This window comes from Zonotrichia leucophrys, chromosome 18 (assembly GCF_028769735.1).
Source record: "Zonotrichia leucophrys gambelii isolate GWCS_2022_RI chromosome 18, RI_Zleu_2.0, whole genome shotgun sequence".
NCBI lineage: Eukaryota > Metazoa > Chordata > Aves > Passeriformes > Passerellidae > Zonotrichia > Zonotrichia leucophrys.
Window position 1 is genome coordinate 3,644,694 of NC_088187.1, and position 20,154 is coordinate 3,664,847.

Consider the following 20,154-nt stretch of genomic DNA (forward strand, 5'->3'; position numbering starts at 1 on the left):
TTCTCGGTGGGCACTGACCAAGGGCAGAGCAGCTGAAGAGCAATATCCTGACTCTGTGTGCCCCAGATGTTGCCAGCACAGCAAGAGGTGAGCTCCAAGCAACCATCTTCCATGGAACTCTTTGCTTCTTCAACTTTCCTTAGTGCTGTTCCTCTTGCTTTGGGGGTGGTTTCCCCCCACTACTGATGTGTCCCCTCCTGGCTGGGTTGGTGCTGGCTGGGGTCACCTGGTTTGTTCTCGTAGGGTTGCTCACCAGGGCAAGGTGTTGCTGTAAGGTTGGTGCTGAGCCCTGCTGCTGTTTGCAAGGGTGAATGAGGAGATTCCTTCATGCCATAAAATGTGTGGCTGGAAAATCAGGGGCTGGAAATTCCTTCTCGCCCTTTTCTGCATGGAATTGCTCCTGGCCTGGCTGGTGACGGAGGCTGGTGGGGTGGCAGCCTGACCTGGCACTGCCCCTGCAGGATCCTGGCAGAATTATCCCCTCTGTCTCCAGTGACTGATGGAGAGCAGTGGCAGAATGAGTGCAGGACGTTGCCCTGGAGCTGTGCCACACCCCTGGCACCTCCAGCCTGTCCTCCCTGTGCCAGCTTCTGGGAGAAACTCCCATTCCTTCAGCTGAGCTGCAGCTTTGGGCAGAGCCCAGCCACCCTCACCGTGTCCCTGCTGTGTCACCACAGGGTGCTGTGTCCTCCGGGCCACATCCTGCCCTGGATGAGCTGGACACACTGCTGTTATCCCAGAGCAATTTATCATCTTCAGCTCCCAGCTGCGTGGGCAGCCTCCATCCTGCCTGTGACGCCAGCCCAGGGGAAGGATTGATTAAGTAATTTTTGTGTCTTGCAGCCAGCGTGTGTCTAAATAAAAGCAGCACAAGACTCACTTTGCAGAGCTGAGCAGCAACACCTCTCCACAGCCCCTTTCATCTCAGCCTCAAAGCATCCCCTGGCACACAGTGCTGCCAGAGCTGGGTGGGCAGGAGCTGGCCTGGGAGAGGCACGGGGGGTCTGCCAGCAGGAACCACCAGCAGTTCACTTCCCAGGGTTGTAAAAACCAAATAAAACTGGATTTTATAGGAGATCTAAGCAAGTTTTAAAGAGCAAGAGGCTCGGGAGGCCTCGTGAGGCAGCGCTTGTTACACATCAGCTCCCTGGGCAGCTTTTTCCACAGTTTCTGCTCAGCTGCTTTTAAAATAGCCTTCACCTTTCAGCAGTGCAGCGCTGCCTCCCACTGCAGAGAGCCCCAATTATCCCCTGGCAGGAGAATTTTTCTCCAGGCTGAAATAAAAGGTGGCTGGCTCACCTTCGCTGCTGTCATGGGAAATAATGATCTGTCTGGAGCCTGGCTAGATCTCAAGGCAGCCTGGAAATGTGGGTGGTGGGGCTGAGTGAGGCTCTGCTATTGCCTGGCATGTCTCTGCCCCATTAGTGGGCACTGAGCCCTGCTCTCAGAGGCTGCCTGGGGAAAAAGCTTCTCCTGTTGGTGATGGAGCATCACTCGTGGATGTAGCAGGGACCAGAGTGTGGCTGCTGGGGCAGCCCCTCCTGCCCCATCCCACATGCCTTGCTCTGTAAAATCCCATGGCAGGGCAAGCTGGGGTCTGGACTGCTTTGGGAATGCCAGTGCTGGGTGTTAACATCACTTTTGGATGCAGAATGGGCATCAAAATATTTTTTATGTGGTGAGTGTGTGTGCCAGGGGCATAGTGGCACCCTGATGTGCAGGTGGCACCAAGGAATGGAGCTGCTGGTGTGGGACAGAAGACTTTGTCACCTGGAAATGCTTTTCTCTGCCCTGGCTGTGTCTGGTGATCACTGGGGCATCCCAGCTGCCTTCCAAGCCCTTTCAAGCCCTTTCCTGAGCAGGTCTCCAGCCTGGTCTCCCTGGCCAGGACACATTTCCATTTGGAAGGGAGAGCTGAGGATGTAAACATCAAATTCACAATTTATTAAGCAGGAGCATGAGAGAGATTGAAGGGAAGCAGAGCCACTGCCATATGAAAGAGGTTCTAATTCCCACAGCTAATTGCAAAGAATAAATCCCCTGTAGGGAGGGGGAAAATGGTGTCAAAACTGTGAATAAACCCAAGCAAAATGGAATGAGGAGTTGTCAGCTGCACTCTCTGATGCTGCTGGCTGGGACAGTTTGTTTAACAGCCAGAGTGGTTCATGGGGAGCCCCTGGGGTCCCCTCAGGATGGGGTTGGACCTTTTGATTTCCAGATTTCTGGTGGCATCCACCCAGCAGAGCCTCCTGGAATCTCTCAGATTTTTTTCCTAACCTGTTTTCTGGCAGCTGTGAAACCAGGACAGGCGTGTCAAAAGAATGATATTGTTCTGGAAATCCATTTTCCTTACCTAGAAATGAAGCCAGGGGCGATTTATGTTTCTGAACCTCACTCTTCTTCTAAATAATTCCACACAGAACTTTCTTTATGGAGTTGATTTGGGTTTTTTTTTTGTCTCTCTATTTTTAATGTTGCTGGCACCAAACCCTTCCCCTGCCAGTGCAGTGGGGGGAGGATGGGTGGTCCCTGCCCTGTGTCCCCTCTCAGCCTCCTGGGCACCTCTGTTGTAAATACAGGGCTACTGATGAGAGGAGAGAATGATGAATCTGACCCCATGTTCTCAGAAGGCTAATTTATTATTTTATGACACTATATTATATTGAAGAATATTATACTATACTAAAGAATACAGAAAAGATACAGAAAATATACTTTATAAGTATATAGTGTATCTTTTTAGTATAAGATAGACTAAAAAGATAATAATGAAAACTCCTGACTCTTCCCAGAGTCCCAACACAGCTTGGCCCTGATTGGTCAAAGAGTGAAAACAACTCACACTGGAGTCCAATCAAACAGTAACCTTGGGTAAACAACCTCCAAACACACTCCAAGTAAACGCCATATACTATACTATACTGAAGAATACAGAAGAGATACTTTTATAAGTATAAATATTTACTATTTCAGTATAAGATAGACTAAAAAGATAATAATGAAAACTCATGACTCTTCCCAGAGTCCTGACACAGCTTGGCCCTGATTGGGCAAAGAGTGAAAACAACTCATAGCAGAAATCAATGGAACAATCACCTGTGAGTAAACAATCTCCAAGCACATTCCAAGTGAGCACAACACAGGAGAAGCAAATGAGATAACAATTGTCTTCCTTTTTCTCTGATGCCTCTCTTGCTGCCTTTCAGCTTCCCAGGAGAAAAACCCTGAGTGAAGGAATTTTTTTCCGAATTTTTTCATTTTTTTCTATGTGAATGCCACATCCCTGTCCTGCAGCAGTTCCTGCCCTGCAGAGCCAGCCTGGAGCAGCGATCAGGGCTGGGAATCACAGCCAGGGGACCTCTCAGGGCTGCTCTGCTCTTATCTCAGCCTTTATTAGCAAATGGTTCAAGCAGCTTTTCCCTCCTGATCCTGCGCTTATCAGCTCCCGGTAAAACAGCAAATCACATCCCTGATGTGGCCGGTCCGGGCAGCAGAAACCCATTTATTTCCCCTAACGGGTTTATCAGCAGATCAAGGAGCTGCTGAAGATGTAAGCACCGTGGTTATTTCCCCGGGTGATGGATCTCGCTGCCACACAGCCTCCGGGAGCCTGACAGGGATGGCTGATGGACCCTGCTGGCGCTGCTGCCTTATGGATCTCAAGGTCTTGCTTTAATTGAGTCCTGTCTCCCTGATGGCAGAGTTTTTCCTACCTCTTTTTCCTTTTTTTTAATATTATTTTTCCCCCTTTAGGATGACTTTCCCGAAATAAACGGATGCATTTCATCTCCTGTCCCCTTCCCTCATTTCTCCCTCCCTGTGGCAAATCCAGAGCTGTGAAGAAAGTGAACAAATTGAAAATCTGTCCTCAGACTAACTGGGTGAAAAGAGCAGCAAAATCTTCTGCCTTTTTTTTTTTTTCCTTTCTCTTTCTTTTTAATTGTTTATTTTACTGTATCTTGTGGAAGGGACGTGGACTGGGGGTGAAAGTGCTTTTCAGAGGTGTGGGGCTGAGCATTCCCGTTTCTATCAGCTCCAGCAGTGGTGCCCAGCCACGCTCATTGTGGCTCGTTAGTGGAAAGCCATTAAAACTCGGGATCGATATTTTCTCGGCAGAGATAAGGCCCATTCAATGTTAACCCCCGAGGCAGGCACAGAAATACCAAGAGCCATTCCAGAGCAGAGCAGGAATGCTGAGGGAGCAGCTTCTCCTGCCAGTGCCTGAGGAGGGGACAGGAGGGGACATCCCCCAGCCCAGGGAGGGTGGCAGCTGAGCCAGGACCCAGCCCTGAGCATCCAGCACCTCTGGAGAGGGGGGAAATTAAATTTGGGGAGGATGGGGAGAGAGGGGAATGTCTGGGGGGTTTGGCCTCCAACCAGGGCTGCTTGGCACAGGTGGCACTGCTGCCTGCAAAGGGCATCAGGAGGGCAAAAATAAATGAATTAATGAAGTGTCCATTCCCAAACCCTGGCTGCTGGCTCTGGAATGCCAGAGGAAAGGGGCTGGGGGATGCTCCCATCTCCTCCCCATCTCACAGAGGGCTCCCACCACCCTTCATCCTCTGGAACTGAGGTGCCAGCAGAGACCAGTTAGAAACAGGAGAGAAGTTTGTTTTCAGTGTTAGAGAGAGCTGCCAGAGGTATCAGCTTCTCTCTAAATATAAACCAGAAAACAGGAAATAACGATCTGTCCTAATTTAGTGCCTTTCATCTAAGGATTCAAAGCATCTGACAGCATCACTAAGAAATAAGGGAAGACTTTGCAACCTGCATGGAAATGCAGCCACTCCAGAGCTTTGTGTGCAAAGCATTTCATTTTCATTTTGTGCTGAATGTTGCACTGCAACCCCTCACTCCCAGCCCCAATTCCTTCCCAAATTCCCCCAGTTTGCCATCACTGGGACTGGGACCTGGAAGTTCAGCCTGGCAATGAGTGATGTTCTTGCAGCTTGACACCGTGCACAGCTGGCTCAGAGTGTGGAGGAGTGTTTATTTAATGAATTGATTGCATTAATTAATTTTCAGGAGAGTGCTGAGAAAAATAATAGGGATCTCCAGCAGCTCTGCCAGCTGTCTGGCTGTGTGCAGCAGTGGGAGCAGGGCAGGGTCTGCGCATGGAACAGGGAGCACAGCAGGCCTGGACATTGCTGGGACAGATGGGAATCACAGAATCATGGGATGGTTTGGCTTGGAAATTTTAAAGCTCATCTCATTCCAACCTCTGCCATGGGCAGGACACCTTCCACTGTCCCAGACTGCTCCAAACCCTGTCCAGCCAGGCCTTGGACACTTCCAGGGATCCAGGGGCAGCCACAGCTTCTCTGGATACCCTGTACCAGGACCTCCCCACCCTCACTAAAAATATTTTTTCCTTATATTCAGTCTGTTTTAGTTTAAAACCATCACCCCTTGTCTTGTCACCACAGCCCCTGCTAAAGTCTGTCACCATCTTTGTTATCAGCTCCCTTCAGGTGCTGGAAGGGGCTCTGAGCTCTCCTGGAGCCTTCTCCTCTCCAGGTGAGCACCCCCAGCTCTGCCAGCCCAGCTCCAGAGCAGAGGGGCTGCAGGCCTTGGAGCATCTCCAGGGTCTCCTCTGGACCCACAGGAGCCCCCCTTGTCCTTTTACAGAAGCTGTAGCTGGGGAGATCCTGGTCTGCACTTCCAGCAAAGCTTTCCTCAGGGAAAGGCTGCCCTGGCAGCTGCACAGAGACTGGGCACTGGAGCTGCTGCTTCTCCCTTCCCTGGCATTCCTGGCATTCCCAGTCCTGCACCTTTGCTGCCCACAGAGCCCCTGGGTGTGCTTTGTCCCTTGTTCCTCACCCTCACCAAGTCTGGCACACCAGGATTTCCTTTCCTGGTTTGCTCTGGAGACAAAGGAGGAGCCAGGCAGGGGTGGGGATTTACATCCCATGGCTCTGGAAGCAAATTCCCCAAGGAACAGCAAAGGTGTGCTGGGATGCTCCCACAGGAGAGGAGTGCAGGGAAGAGGCTCCACCAGATCTACCTGCAAGGTTCCTCAGCCACCAAACCCTCAGGGCACCAGCAAGAAGACATTCCTTAGCTGTCCCCAGGCTCCTGTGACATTCTTGTCCCTCTGCTCATTCAAGTTTGGTACTGAGGTCTGAGCCCTCTTGGTTCCTGTCCCCACCCTTTGCCATCTCTGCTTCTGGCTCAGACAGTGGCTGGGTGCTAAAGTGGAGCCCCTCAGGCTGTCACCAGCAGAGCCACCCCAATCTCTGTGTCACCACACAGCAGTGACAGCAGTGACAGTGTTCTGCCCTTCCAGGTGTGCCCAGGCTGGGACTGGGCTTAGGAGCAAGAAGTTCATAAAAGAAAAGTGGGAGGCAACAGATTTCCACACTTAATTAACTCACCAAATTAATCCCAATTAGAAGCTGTAATTGGGGTTATAATGGTTAATCATCTTTCCCCCAAGCCACAGCTGCACTATCTCCCTTAACTGCATCACAAAGGGGAGGAGGTGCAGTGATGGGTCCATGACACCAGAGCTGCCACCCAGGCGTCCTCTTGGGGAGAGGGTCTGGTCCCCAAATCTGCTTCTCCTCACCTGGGGGACAGGTGAGGGGACACCCCTGTGTGACCCAGTGTCCCCTGACTGAATTTCATCAGCAGCACCTTTTCAGAAATGCTGCAAATTCAGCTGCTCGAGCTCCTGTTTGAGCAGGTTCCTAGCAGAAAACCAAAGTGCAGGGACATTTCAGGGACTCCCCCACTGCTGCTTTGTGCTGCAAAGAGGCTGGCTGAGAACATCTGCTTGTCCTCCTTTTTCTGGGCACGTTAACCAAGCAGTGCCAGGTGGCCTCAGCAGGGATATGGAGCAGCCCTTTCCTCCTGCTTTGTTCTGGATCACACGAGGGGCTCTGGATCCCTCTCATCCCAGAGGCAGCTCAGTCCTGCCTCCAAACCCTCCTTGCTTCACTCCTGCTCCCTAAATCCCCCCAGCAAAACCCCCAAACCCCTTCCCAGCACCCCTCTCCTGTGGGAGCATCCCAGCACACCTTTGCTGTTCCCTTGGGGAATTTGCTTCCAGAGCCATGGATGTAAAATCCCCACACCTGCCTGGCACAGGGAAGGATTCTGCCAATACTCTCCTGAAAATTGGCCAGGAGGCTGAAAGATGAACTCCTGGAGAGGCTTCTCCCCAAAGTCTGGCAGCCAGCATGGCCACAAGGGAATCTTGGATGCCCAGGGTCCTGGATGCATCAGAGCAGCCAGACAAAGCTCCATTAAATACACCAGAAAGGACAAATTCACTGACAAAACCACACTGCCAACATTCAGCAGCACAGAAAATAGAGGATTATGCTCCTTACATTTGGCTCAGCATCATCCAAAACTGCAGAGAATTGTGCAACACAGATCTGGGGGTTATCTTCCTTGGAAGCCTGCTCTGCTGCAGAGGAATGCTTCTTCTCTTCCTCCTCCTCCTCCTCCTCTGGCCGCCCCAGCACAGGCAGAGCCTTCTCACCTGCCCACCCCCAGCTCCTCCATCACCCACCAGGGGCTCAGGCGGTTTTGTAGCTGCTATTTTGGCTGGGTGTTTTTGTTGTAAGTGTTGTTGAACAGGAAAAATAAAAAACTTGAGGCCCCTGGTGGTATTTTTAGTCCCGTGTTGGTGACTGGCTGAAAAGCCTCAGCAGGACTGTAAAATAAAATTAATCTGCATCTGCTGTGCGTCACTTTTACAAAGCTTGTCTCTCCTTCTGCTGCCACGGGGATGGTTTGCAACCCTCAGCTTGGGAGAGAGCCAAGTACCTGCCAGGCAGCCCCATTTCACAGACAGCACTGGGGAGCCAGCAGGGATGGGGTGAGGGGCGGGCAGAGGGAAGGAATTTGGATTTTCCTGGAGTTTGCAGGGAGGTTGTGCCTCATCTGCCTGCTCAGGTACCCCACGGGCTCTGTCCCTGCAGGTGGAGGGAGCTGCACTGGTTGTGCTGGTTTGCTGGCAGGGCTGGGGGAAACTGGGGGATTATTGTAAATGCAGGTCCACTGATGAGGGGAGGGAATGATGCTTCTGACTTCATGTGCTCAGAAGGCTAATTTATTGCTTGATGATACTATATTAATGTACTATATTATATACAATTATATAGTATAATAACGATAATACTATTCTATATTATAATAACTATAATACTATATTAACTAAAATAATACTATACTAAAGAATACAAAAAATATATTTACTGAATGCTAAAAAGATAATAATGAAAACTTGTGACTCTTTCCAGACAGCTTGGCCCCAGTTGGCCAAAGAGTCAAAACTCACAGCAGAATCCAATGAAACAATCACCTGCGTGTAAACAATCTCCAAACACATTCCAAGTAAACACTACATACTATACTATATTAAAGAATACAGGAAAGATACTTTTATAAGTATAAAAATATACTATATCTTTTTAATATAAGATATACTAAAAAGATAATAATGAAAACTCGTGACTCTTCCCAGAGTCCCGACACAGCTTGGCGCTGATTGGCCAAAGAGTGAAAACAGCTCACACCAGAATCCAATGAAACAATCACCTGTGGGTAAACAATCTCTAAGCACATTCCAAGTGAGCACAACACAGGAGAAGCAAATGAGATAAGAATTGTTTTCCTTTTTCTCTGATGCCTTTCTCACTGCCTTTCAGCTTCCCAGCAGAAAAACCCTGGGTGAAGGGATCATATTCAGAGAATGTGAATGCCACAGGGAATGTGCTGGGGTGCTCTGGGAAGCCCTGGCAGTGCCCCACCACCCTGGATGGTGAGCAAGAAGAGTAATTGCTATGGAGGGTTGGAAACTGACTGCCATGGAAACCAGTTTGGGGTTTATGGGGCATCCCACTGGTCATGGGTATGGGGTGATGGTGATCCATGTGGCATGGGGTGGCTGGGGGGGTCTGAGGCTTCAGATCAGGGCTGAGCCCCACTGCATCCCCCCCATAGGTTATCAGGGGCCAAACTGGAGTAAGAAGTCCCCAAAGTGGAGAAAACAGCAGCCCAGGCTGGAGTAATGTGGTGGGCCTCTCTCCTCAGGGAGGCAGCCTGGGCTGGGCAGGGCTTGTGGCCCAGACCCCCAGGTTTTGGGGGTACATTGAGGGGCTGTGCCCCCCCAGGGCTGGGCTGGTGCCCAAAAGCTCAGCTTGCCCTTGCTGGGGCTGAGCACAGCTCTCACGTTCACTGTAACCTCAGGATGCCCTTTAATTTTTAATGCTTCAATAAAACAGTAATTACAAACACTGGAATTGGTGTTTTTTAAGCAGAAAGTATTCACTTCCCAGGGTTTAATTATTCAACAGAAATTAAGGGGAGTGGGGCTGGATCCTGCTGGCACTCTTGGCTTTTCCTGCTCCCCATCTGTTTTGCAGGGAGGAGGGCTGGGGACAGGATCTGGTGTGTCAGGGCTCCCCAGTGCCTCAAAAATCCAGGGCAGAGCTGTAGGGGGGCACCAATGGGCTGGGCTGGGTCAGGGTGAGGAGAGGCTCTGGGGGGCAGAAGGAATACCCCCCTAAATGCAGGGTTTCCAGCCAAGGCAGGGCAGGATCAGAGCCCTCTGGGAGGTTGGAGCCTGCTGGGATCTGAATTGATGCCGTTGGGGTCTGTGCATTGACCCCAGGGCAGGTGGCACCTCAGGAGGTGACACCATCACCCAGTGGCTTCCCCTTGAGACCCCCACCCAGTGCTGCCCCCCTCCCCTGACCAGGAGGGATTCAGGAGCTCCCAATCTTTGTTTTCTGGAGTTTTCCACAGCCTGGGCATTGCTCTGAATTCCCTGGGAAGGTTTCAGGCTTGTTTTTAATCACTGTGCTCCAGCGTGGTGGAGTTTAAAGCACCTGTGATGGGAATGGTCTGTGGGGAAATCAGGAGAGCTCCCAGGGATGCTGGAACACAGCAAAGCAGGGCCTTGGCCTTGTCGGGGCCTGTGGATTTGGGCTGTGGGGTTGGGAAAGCCTCGATGGAGGAAGGCAAAGGGGGAAAAACAGGGATAAAATATTCCCTGTGAGGAGTGGAGGGGATTTGGGGGGTCCTTGTGTGGCAGACATCTTTTATGAAAAATCCTTTCCTTAGGATTTTTTCTCCTGAGAAGCTGAGAGGCCTCAAGAACAAAATGTAAACACTGATTATCTGCTGCTGTGGAATGCAACAGGTGCATCTGTGATTGGCCCATGTTGGTTGTTTCTAATTAATGGCCAATCACAGTCAGCTGTTTCGGACAGAGAGTCCAAGCCACAAATCTTTGTTATCATTCTTTCCTATTCTATTCTTAGCTAGCTTTCTGATGAAATCCTTTCTTCTATTCTTTTAGTATAGTTTTAATATAATATATACATGGAGTCAGATCCTCATCTCTTCCCTCAACCTGAGATCCCTGTGAACACCATCACACCTTGTGGTGGGATGGGACCTGTTTGGGTTTTCTTGCACCCACATCTCACACCTCAGCCCTGTTCCCACGTCCACAAAGCCCCTTTTCTGTATAGGGCACCCTTTGCATTGTCCCACCCCAAGCCACAGGTGAAGGGCTGCAGGAGCTGGTGCTGGATGATGCTTTAGGGACCCACATCTGCTGGAAAAGCAAGTTCTTCGTGTTCATATCAACAGTTAACTGTGCTAACTTCACTGGTGAGCAAACCTGTCTGCGGGGAGATGGAGAGGTGGGAATGGCTTTGTCAGGGCTGGGGGATGAGCTGAAGTGAGTGGGGTGGGGATGATGGCTCTGCTGATGAGGTGCTGGGGATGGGGAAGGAACGTGGGCTCATTTGCAAGGCAAATGAAATTATCACCTGCTCTGTCTGCTGTCCTCACAGCCAGAGCCTGATGAGCTGTGCCTGGAGGGGGCTGGAGGTGGGTGACCATGAGAGCACCCTGGGGTGGGGGCCCTCTCACAGATGGGGCAGCTACAGCCCCCCTGAAGGGTCTGGGGTGATCCCCTGCCCTCCTTGAGGTATTGGGGTGACCCCCTGCCCATCCTGAGGGGTCTGGAGTGATCCCCTGCCCTCCCTAAAGGGTCTGGAGTGACCCACTGCCCTCCCTGAAGAGTCTGGGTTGAATCCCTGCCCTCCCTGAGGGGTCTGGAGTGACCCATTGCCCTCCCTGAGGGGTCAGGGATGATCCCCTGCCCTCCCTGAGGGGTCTGGGGTGACCCATGGCCCTCCCAGAGGGGTCTGGGGTGATCCCCTGCCCTCCCTGAGGTATTGGGGTGATCCCCTGCCCATGGGGTGGCCTTGTTGTCCCCTTGGCCACTGCCCTGCTCACCTGGCTGTGCTCTGCTGCATTCAGGCAGGTGCCAGCAGTGGATGGGGTCAGTCCCTCCTGGCAGAGGGGTGGAGATGGTGCTGATCCAGGGGGATCCCCACAGGAGCACGGAATCCTGGTGATGCCCAGGGGTCTCACACTGTGCTGTCACACAGATCCATGTCCCCAGATGGGTCTCAGCACGTGGGGTGGTGGCTTTGGCATGTGCTGGGAATGGGCAGGGGGGGTTTCTGCCCCTGGTGGGGCAGCAGGACCTTCCCTTGGTGCCCCTGCCAGGCACAGGCTCAAACCAGCTTCCCCCCCGAGCTGGGGGTGCTGCAATGCAAATATTTTCTCATTCCCACCCCATAGAGAGCCCATGAGTTGTTCCCAAGATGGGAACATAACTCCCAACTCTCCTGAAAATTTCCTGAAAATCCTGAAAATTTCAAGAAAATACCTGCCAAATCCAGTTTGTCACATCCCTCATACTTTAAACATACAGGACACAACTGCAATATTTCACAGTATCACCACGGTAAACTTTGCCAACCTTTTGTGAACTTCCTTTGTTAATTTAAAAAAAAAAAAAGGCAAATCAAAGAAAACTCTGAAATATAGATAGGAATATTTAAACAAATACAGCCACCTGAGAGTTTCTCAGGGTGGGTGGTGACTGCTAGCCTGGAAAGAGAAGGGAATTGGGCTTGAAGGGGGAGCAGGGAGAGGGGAGGGGTGCTTGAACTGCCTCACTTGATGAGCTGTGGCAGTGCTGGCCTGGTGAGAGACCCAGCTGCTGCTCAGAGAGAGTTCACAGCTCTGTCACCAATCATTTGGGGCATTTATTTGGCTCTAACTTTGATTTAACTTCACTAGATTATAAAGAACTAAAAGTCATTCCAAGGCTCTTCACTCAGAGGGAAAAAGAAATAATAAAAAAAGCCCAAACGGGGTAGTTTGATGTTGTCAGAATGATTTTCCACTCCTTCAAAATAATCTCACAAAACTGACCCAGATTTTACAAGGCACTGCAACTTTCAAAGTCCTGCCTGCCTGTGCAGGAGATGAGTCTGTAAAATATATATATTTTTTCTTTCTCTCTCAGTAATTTCACAGAACCTGTGCCTTGCCTCATTCCTAGGGGATCCCTGAGGCTGTGACGCTTTGTGGGAAACACGATCCAGCCTCGTGGCTCATCCCAGAGCTGAAAGCTGCTGTGATGCTCCCAGGAATGAGGTGAGGTGCTCTGGGGAGAGGCTGCAGAGTGGGAAAAATGGAAAAACCCGAGGTCACTGCAGGTGTGACAGCAATGCCCTGCCCCAGCTGCCCTGTGGAAGAGCCTGTCCTTGGTTTTGGGGCAGCTCAGGCTGACTCAGGTGTGGGTGGAGATGAGCAGAGGGTGAACAGTAATTGGTGACCTTGTGTTCCTGTGCCTGGAGCAGCAGGGAGAGCGGTGAGCTTCCATTTGGGAGAGGCTGGGCAGCAGGCTGATGGAGAGGCTGGGTTAATTGCCGCTTCCTTGTTTATTCAGTTGATTGGCTGGGTGCTGGAGGAGGAGGAATAGGCAGCCCTGGGCTGAGAACCCAGAGAACGAGCAGGGCTGGCAGGCTGTGTGCCCCCAGCCATGGGCTGAGGGACCCGTGCTGGCCACTGTTAATGTTAATAGTTCATTTTCATGAGCTGTCCCAAGGTCCTATTTCATGTCCCAGTTTTCCTGAGTTAATGATGATTGTGAGTGGATCTGGCTGATCCTCCTGGAGTCCTGCAGCTGTGGGGGCTGGCTGGATGCCCTGGATTGCCCAGCAAATTGTATTCTGTTTGCCATCTGTGTGGCAGCTGTCTTCTGTTCAGTGGGCAGTTTTCCTTACCTCTTCCACACCCAATACTCTCTCAGGGGAGACATCTGCTGATAACAGCTATTGAATGTCCCTGCATGGCTGATAAGAACTACAGCATCCCATTGGGAGATGGGAGCCCAGAGGGAGGAGCCAAGCATTCCTACCTGGACATAATCTGGAGATTCTGGAACACCAGCACAGCTTCTCCACTGGATTCCCCAGAGGAACAGCAGCTGCCTCTTCTTCCCCTGGATCTTCAGAGGAAGAATACATCCTTCTCTCCAGGATCCCTGCTCCAGCAGAACCAGCCCTGACACTGCAGGAGGGCTGAGCCACAATTCCAATGGGACTGCTGCCAACACCCTGACCCACAGGGTGTCAGGTTGGGTTCTGACTCTGGCAGTGTTGTTCCAGTGTACTGCATTGTTTATTTTATCCTTTTATTTTCTTTCCTAATAAAAACCTGTTATTTCTGCTCCCTTATTTTTGCCCTAGAGCCCCTTAATTTAAAATTTATAGCAATGTGGAGGGAGGGGGTTTATATTTTCCATTTTGGGGGGGGCTCCTGCCTTCCTTAGCAGACACCTGTCTTTCCAAACCAAGGCAGTGGAGGAGGGCAGAGCTGTGGGATGATTCCCACAGCTCCCAGTGAAGAGCTCAGCTCATCCTGGGGTCTCCAATCTGTGGGTGCAGAGTGGCAAAAGGCACAGCTGTGGGGAGGGGTGAATGGGCATGGTGAGGGTTTGGGGGCAGTCCCAGGCTGCTCTGTGCCCCTCTCCCATCCCCAGCTGGGCTGTGTCCTGCTCATGGGAACCCAAGCACTGCATTGCCTGATGGAGATGGAGCCCAGGAGCACCAAGGGGACTTTGGGCAATGACAGGAGTGACAGGACAAGAGGGGATGGCTTCACTGCCAGAGGGCAGGGATGGGTGGGATATTGGGCAGAAATTGTTCCCTGGGAGGGTGGGCAGGCCCTGGCACAGGGTGCCCAGAGCAGCTGTGGCTGCCCCTGGATCCCTGGCAATGCCCAAGACCAGGCTGGACAGGGCTGGGAGCACCTGGGACAGTGGGAGGTGTCCCTGCCATGGCAGGAGTGGGATGGGATGAGCTTTAGGCTCCCTTCCAACCCAAAGCACTCTGTGATTCTCTGACAGCATTCTGCCTTTAAAGATGCATGGATGTTTCCAAAGGAGATTGCTGTAGGCAGGTGCAAAGTAGGCAGCTACCTTCCAAAAATGGGAAAGTGGAAAGAGAGAGGAAGATAAAGAGGAGCCAGATGAAAGCAGGGGCTGTGCCAAAAGTGCCTTCTATTTATGATCACACAAGGTCAACAATAATCCCCACAGCTACGAGCACATAAAAATTGATTCTTTCCTGAAGAGATTGATGGATTCGTGGTCAGGACACATTCTCTAATCCTGCTGCCCTCGACACAGCTGGAATTTATGGAGATGGTGTCTGTTCCTCTGCAGAGGTCTAAATAGCTTCTCAAAAAGCAACCACTTTCAGTGCTGACCTGGGGTCCTGGGAAGTTGCTGTAAATAAGGCAAATGCCTCCTCCAGCTGCTGGGCTCTGTGTCCACAGCTGCCTGCTGGGGTTGGAGCCCTTCATCCTGCCTCAAATCCCAGCCTGAGGTGAGTGGGGTGATGCTCACCCCACACACCCAAAATCTTCCCAAAATCTTTTCTGCTCATGCACAAAACCTCGGCACCTGGGAGGTGACATTCACAGGGTTACTCCCACTCTGTGTGGTGCAGACCCTGTGAGGCTGAAGGCTCTTTCACTCTCTCCCAGTGCTGCTGTGGCAGGGAAGAAGGGCTGAGCATTTCCAAATCCTCCATCTCCTTCCCCAGCTCTTCCCAAGCTCATCTTGCTGTTTAGATGTCAGCTGAAAATCTCCTTCACTTCTTTATTTTAAAAATACCTAGCTTTAAAAGCTGTGGTGTTTGAAACCACTTTGTTTCCCACAAGTGGCAGGAAGCTACCAAACAAAGCCCATTTATTTTTCAAAGCCTCATCTCCGCAGCCATTAAATCCTCAGCTCTCCTGAATTCCTGGGAAGTTTGCTGGGTAGTGCCAGGACCTGAGAGCAAAGAGCAGATGCTGTAATATCCCTGTGAGTAGTTTGTGCCCTGTATCTCCCATCTGGTGAACAAACAGCTCTAGGTGTGCTCAGAAGGCCTTTCTGCAGGTGCCTCTGCAGAGTTTCAATGCATTTTGAGTGTGTTACATAAACTGCTGCCACACAAAGGGATCCCAGTGCTGGGGGCTTGGGAGGTCGGGGAGGGATGGGCTGATGGGGATGTGCAAAGAGAATCGATGCCAGGCTTTTTAACAACCACACAGGTATTGAACAAAGCTTTTAAAGGGCCTTTCAGGCAGCAGTGGGCTCCTCTGTGTGATGTGCTGGGAACAGGGACCTGTGGGAGGGCTGGCTGCCATTCCCAGAGCCTGTTTGGGGTTTGTCCTCACTGTGTCCAGGGTGGTTCTCCAAAGTGCAGGGTGAGCTTGGATTGTGGTGTGATAGATGAGTAATGAAATGGTTCACTCTCACAATTAAAGGGCAAATATTATGTATATGTTAGGAGAAGTTTTATAGATTATTTTTATGTTCCCTCCCTTTTCCATTGTTATCAGGGGTTGGCCTGGGTTTGGGACATTTGGGAGGGTTGGCTTGTTGCTATGGCAACACCTGAGCTCAAAAAAAGATGTAAAAAAGTAAAACTCCACCACTAGACAGTGAAGAAGGAGTAGATGGACAGAACTTTGGGAGGGGCTAAAGGCTTAAAAGGCAGAACATCCACTGTGTGACTGAGCAGATGGTGGGGAAAATCCTCTGCTCCCATAATATTTTCTCTATCCAGTCTTCTGTTGTACTTTTGATAAGGTTTTAATAAACCATTTACATTTTTTTGGAACTGAGCATCATTTCTCACAGTGGCACTGGTGGAGCTGCTCTGCTCTGGGCTGTGCTCCTGCCCTGCCTCCCCTGCCCAGGGCTCTGCCAGGGGGATCCTGGGGGGTTTCCTTCACCTCTGGTGTCCGTCCTGCCTCCAGCCATCCCCTCGTGCAGCTGGAGAGAGAGCACCCCAATGTAAGAGCCTGAATGAGAGATGCGGGACTCCAGATTCAGCTCTTCAAAATGCAGTTTATTGTATTCAAGGTGTCACAGCAGTCCAGAGTCATGGGTGACAGAGCTGTGCCTACAGCCTGTGTGAGCTCCAGCTGCAGGCAGGCCTGGAGTCCTGCATCCCGCATTCAAGCTCTGACAAATGGTGCCCCACGTTGGGCGCCACTGTAAGAGCTGAAATGAGAGATGTAGGACTCCAGGCTGCTCTCCAAAATGCAGTTTATTGTATCTAGGGTGTCACAGCAGTCCAGGGTTGTGGGTGACAGAGCTGTGCCTACAGCTGTCAGCTCCAGCTGCAGGCAGGCCTGGAGCCCTTTGGTTTTGGTTGTAATGCATTCTAGACTTTTCTTTGCTGAGCATCTTCATACAGCAGAACCAATCTATACCTTAACTTTTATTTATAGCCTATCATAACTACTATAATTACCACATTCATGTTACTGTTTTCCAATCACTGAAAGTTAGTACATTACAGTTTAAGCTAGAAGTTGGTTTTCAGTTTTCTTGCAGTGGAAAATTCTGACACCTCTTTTCTACTTGCAACATTTGCTGCCTTGTTTGCCTGTGCTATCTTTCTGCTTGGTAAAAACATCTTCTTGTTTGAAGTGGGTTTATCCTTTGCTCTAAGCCATAAAAACCCCTTCTAACTAACACACCCTTTGCCTCCTTGGTTATCCAGTGAGACTGGCTCAGCAATTCCTTTCTTCTATATCAAAACTTGCTTCCATCTCTATTCCTTCATCAGATTCTACATTTAAAAATCTTCCTGCTAAGCATCCATATCTGTGAGACTTTCTTGTCAAACTTTCATCCTTCCCAACACCCCAGCACTATGGGGAAAGGACAGGGAAGGCAGGACACAGGGAGAGCCTGTGTCAGCTTTCAGACCTCAGGGTGTTTTGGAGAATTACCCAGACCCCATTGCCCTGGCATTCGGGCATCTTCACATTTTAATGGCATTTCCCCTCTCAATGTTAATGGCATTTTTTCTTACAATGTACACTGAAATAGGGGCAGAGAGAAAAAAAAAGGCTACACAGGGGACTGAAATTTAGCCAGAACATGAATATTTCCTCACATTGTTTCTGAAATCTCCTCTCTGCTCATTTTCTGAACTGAACTGTATCAAACACAGACAAAAATTTACTACCAACAGGCTCCTTGCATGGCAGATTTGGCTGAGAGATCAAAACCTGAAATGCTCTGGAGTCCAGTCTTATTTTCTGATTAGGCAAAAGGTAATGTAGTAGCTATTTATTATTCTGTGATGGAAGAGACTTCATTTTCTCTAATCCACCAGCAGTCATCAACATTGAAAGAGCTCCTGAAAGTACCCAAAACCAATTCTGCTAATTTTCCAGCCCCCAGGGTCAGCTGGAAAGCAGCTCAGAGCCAGGAGAGGTGGAACATGAAGCAGCCTGAGCATGGGCAGCAATGTCAGGCTCAGAAATCTCGGTGGAGATGTCCCTGTTGCTTTGACAGTGGTGCCCCTCACCTGCCAGCTCAGTGTGGGCTCGCCAGCTCTGCACACCTGGGGCTCAGTGTCTTGGACGGAACCATCCCATGATGTCCCCCAAGCTGTCCTGTGTTGGGGAAGATGAAACAGGAAAGCCTTATAAATATGATTGTCTGGCAAATGATTTTGAGAATATAGAAACTATAAGTGAGATTGAAATGAAAGCAAGCTTTGAGATCCCACAGTTACTGAACAACTGGAAAACAATGGTGTGACCAGCTGAAGGTAATCCCCTTTTGATGGAACAACACCCTCTGCTTGCAGACAGCTCCAAGGGTCAGAGCAGACCCTGCCAGCTTGGCAGAAGGGGCCCAAAGAGGAGTTTTTAGGGTTTAAAATGTAACACAGTATGGTAATGTAATGATTCTTATAGGCTGTATGTAAATGATGTAGGATTTGTATTTTTTACTAGATCGGTTAGTGAGAATCAGAATATTCAACACAGAAGAATATTTATTGTATTGTAATGGGAACCTCCCTCTCTTACCCTGTTTATTCTCTTACCCCTTTCACCTTCTTACCCCTTTTACTCTCTCACCCTCTCTCCCCCTCTCTTCTCTCATTCCTGCTCTGAGCTGTGGCTGGCAGCTCCCAGCAGGGCCCTGCACCCAGGCCCTTTGCAATGAACCCCAAGTTCCAGCCCTGGCTGCAGAGATCTCTCATCTCCATCTATCCCCACCGTTCTACCCCCCAGCGCTCCTACAGTCCTGGAACAAGGATCCCTTCCCATGCCCAGGGAGCCTCCAAATCTGCCCTCAGGTGGGGAAAGTCAGGCCTCTGACCTGATCTCCTCCTTGACACAAATTCCAGCCTCCTTGGAGCAGTGCTGAGCTTCCTCTGTGAGCCCATGCTCACACACACTTCCTTGGAGGCTGCTGCCTTTTCCAAGCTTTCCTGGCTGGAAAATGCTGCTGTGGGGTTTGCTGCTGCCTCCATCCCTCCCTCCCTGCTTGCAGCAGAGCTGAGCAGTCCCTGTGAGCATCCTCACAGAGGCACCACCTCCTCCACACACTGAGCTGCCCTTTGGCTCATGGGACCTGCTGGGAGGCACAAAGAGGGAAATGCCAGGGAGCCCTAGGCAGCCTTGGGCTTTAAAATGCCATTTTTCCTCATCCCCTGCTATCTCCCTCTTCACAACAAACCCTTCTGCTGCTGAGCAGCAATCCCACACAAATCCTTTGGTCTAAAGCTGCTTCCCAGAGGGGTTTTAACAAACCCTGGTGATGCTGCTCTCACTCCCAGCACATCCCAGCACCAGGAACTCTGTGTTTAACAAACCCTGGTGATGCTGCTCTCACTCCCAGCACATCCCAGCACCAGGAACTCTGTGTTTAACAAACCCTGGTGATGCTGCTCTCACTCCCAGCGCATCCCAGCACCAGGAACTCTGTGTTTAACAAACCCTGGTGATGCTGCTCTCACTCCCAGCACCAGGAACTCTGTGTTTAACAAACCCTGGTGATGCTGCTCTCACTCCATCCCAGGAACTCTGTGTTTAACAAACCCTGGTGATGCTGCTCTCACTCCATCCCAGGAACTCTGTGTTTAACAAACCCTGGTGATGCTGCTCTCACTCCCAGCACATCCCAGCACCAAGAACTCTGTGTTTCACCTGCCCTGGGGGAGCAGCTCTGGCAGGGGTGAGCAGAGCTCACCAGTTCAGCTCAGTGCTCCCTGCCAGGCTGCCAAAGGGGCTCTTACTCCCAGTTTAACCTCCTCCTCCTCCTTCCTGCAAGGGAGTAAACAGAGAAACTCCTTCCCCTTCACCTCCAGCCCTGCTCCCTGAGTTCTGGCTTCCAGATGGTGCGAGCTGAGGCTTTTCTGCCCCTCTCTGCTGCCAGTGTGTCACGGCTGTGCTGCTGCCAGGGGAGGGGGAGCTTCTCCCAAGCCTCTCTCCAGTGCTTTGCACCATCTGCACACGAGCCCAGGGGCTGGGCCAGTTGCTCAAGGCTCTGCCTGAATAAGCAGCATCTCTGCTAAGTGTAAAATTGGAAGCAAAGGGGAGCTGGAGCAGAGGCAGCGGGGGTGTGTGAATGTGCTGCCTCCCCTGCACGCAGCCAGGGCTCATCTCCAGAGGATTGGCTCTCCTCTCCATCTCCTTTCTCTTCTTCCAGTGGCTTTTGATGGGTGTTAAAAGCAGCCTGGCCTCAGAAGATGCTGCACACAGATTTATGGGGGCTGTAAGTCACCTGCTGCAAGAACCCTAGCAGGGATGTTTGCTGCCTGCAAATGCTGTTTTACTCACTTTCTTGGAGGCTATTGCAGCTTCACAGGGCTTTGATGGACCAGGGAAAGCTCAGCCTGGGCAGGATTGACCAGGGAAAGTTCATCAGCTGTGAATCCCTGTGGGATGGCTGCTGGTCCCAGCAACACTGAAGGAAGGGGACACAGGGGGGTCCTGCCCATCACCTTCCCCTTGGGGCTG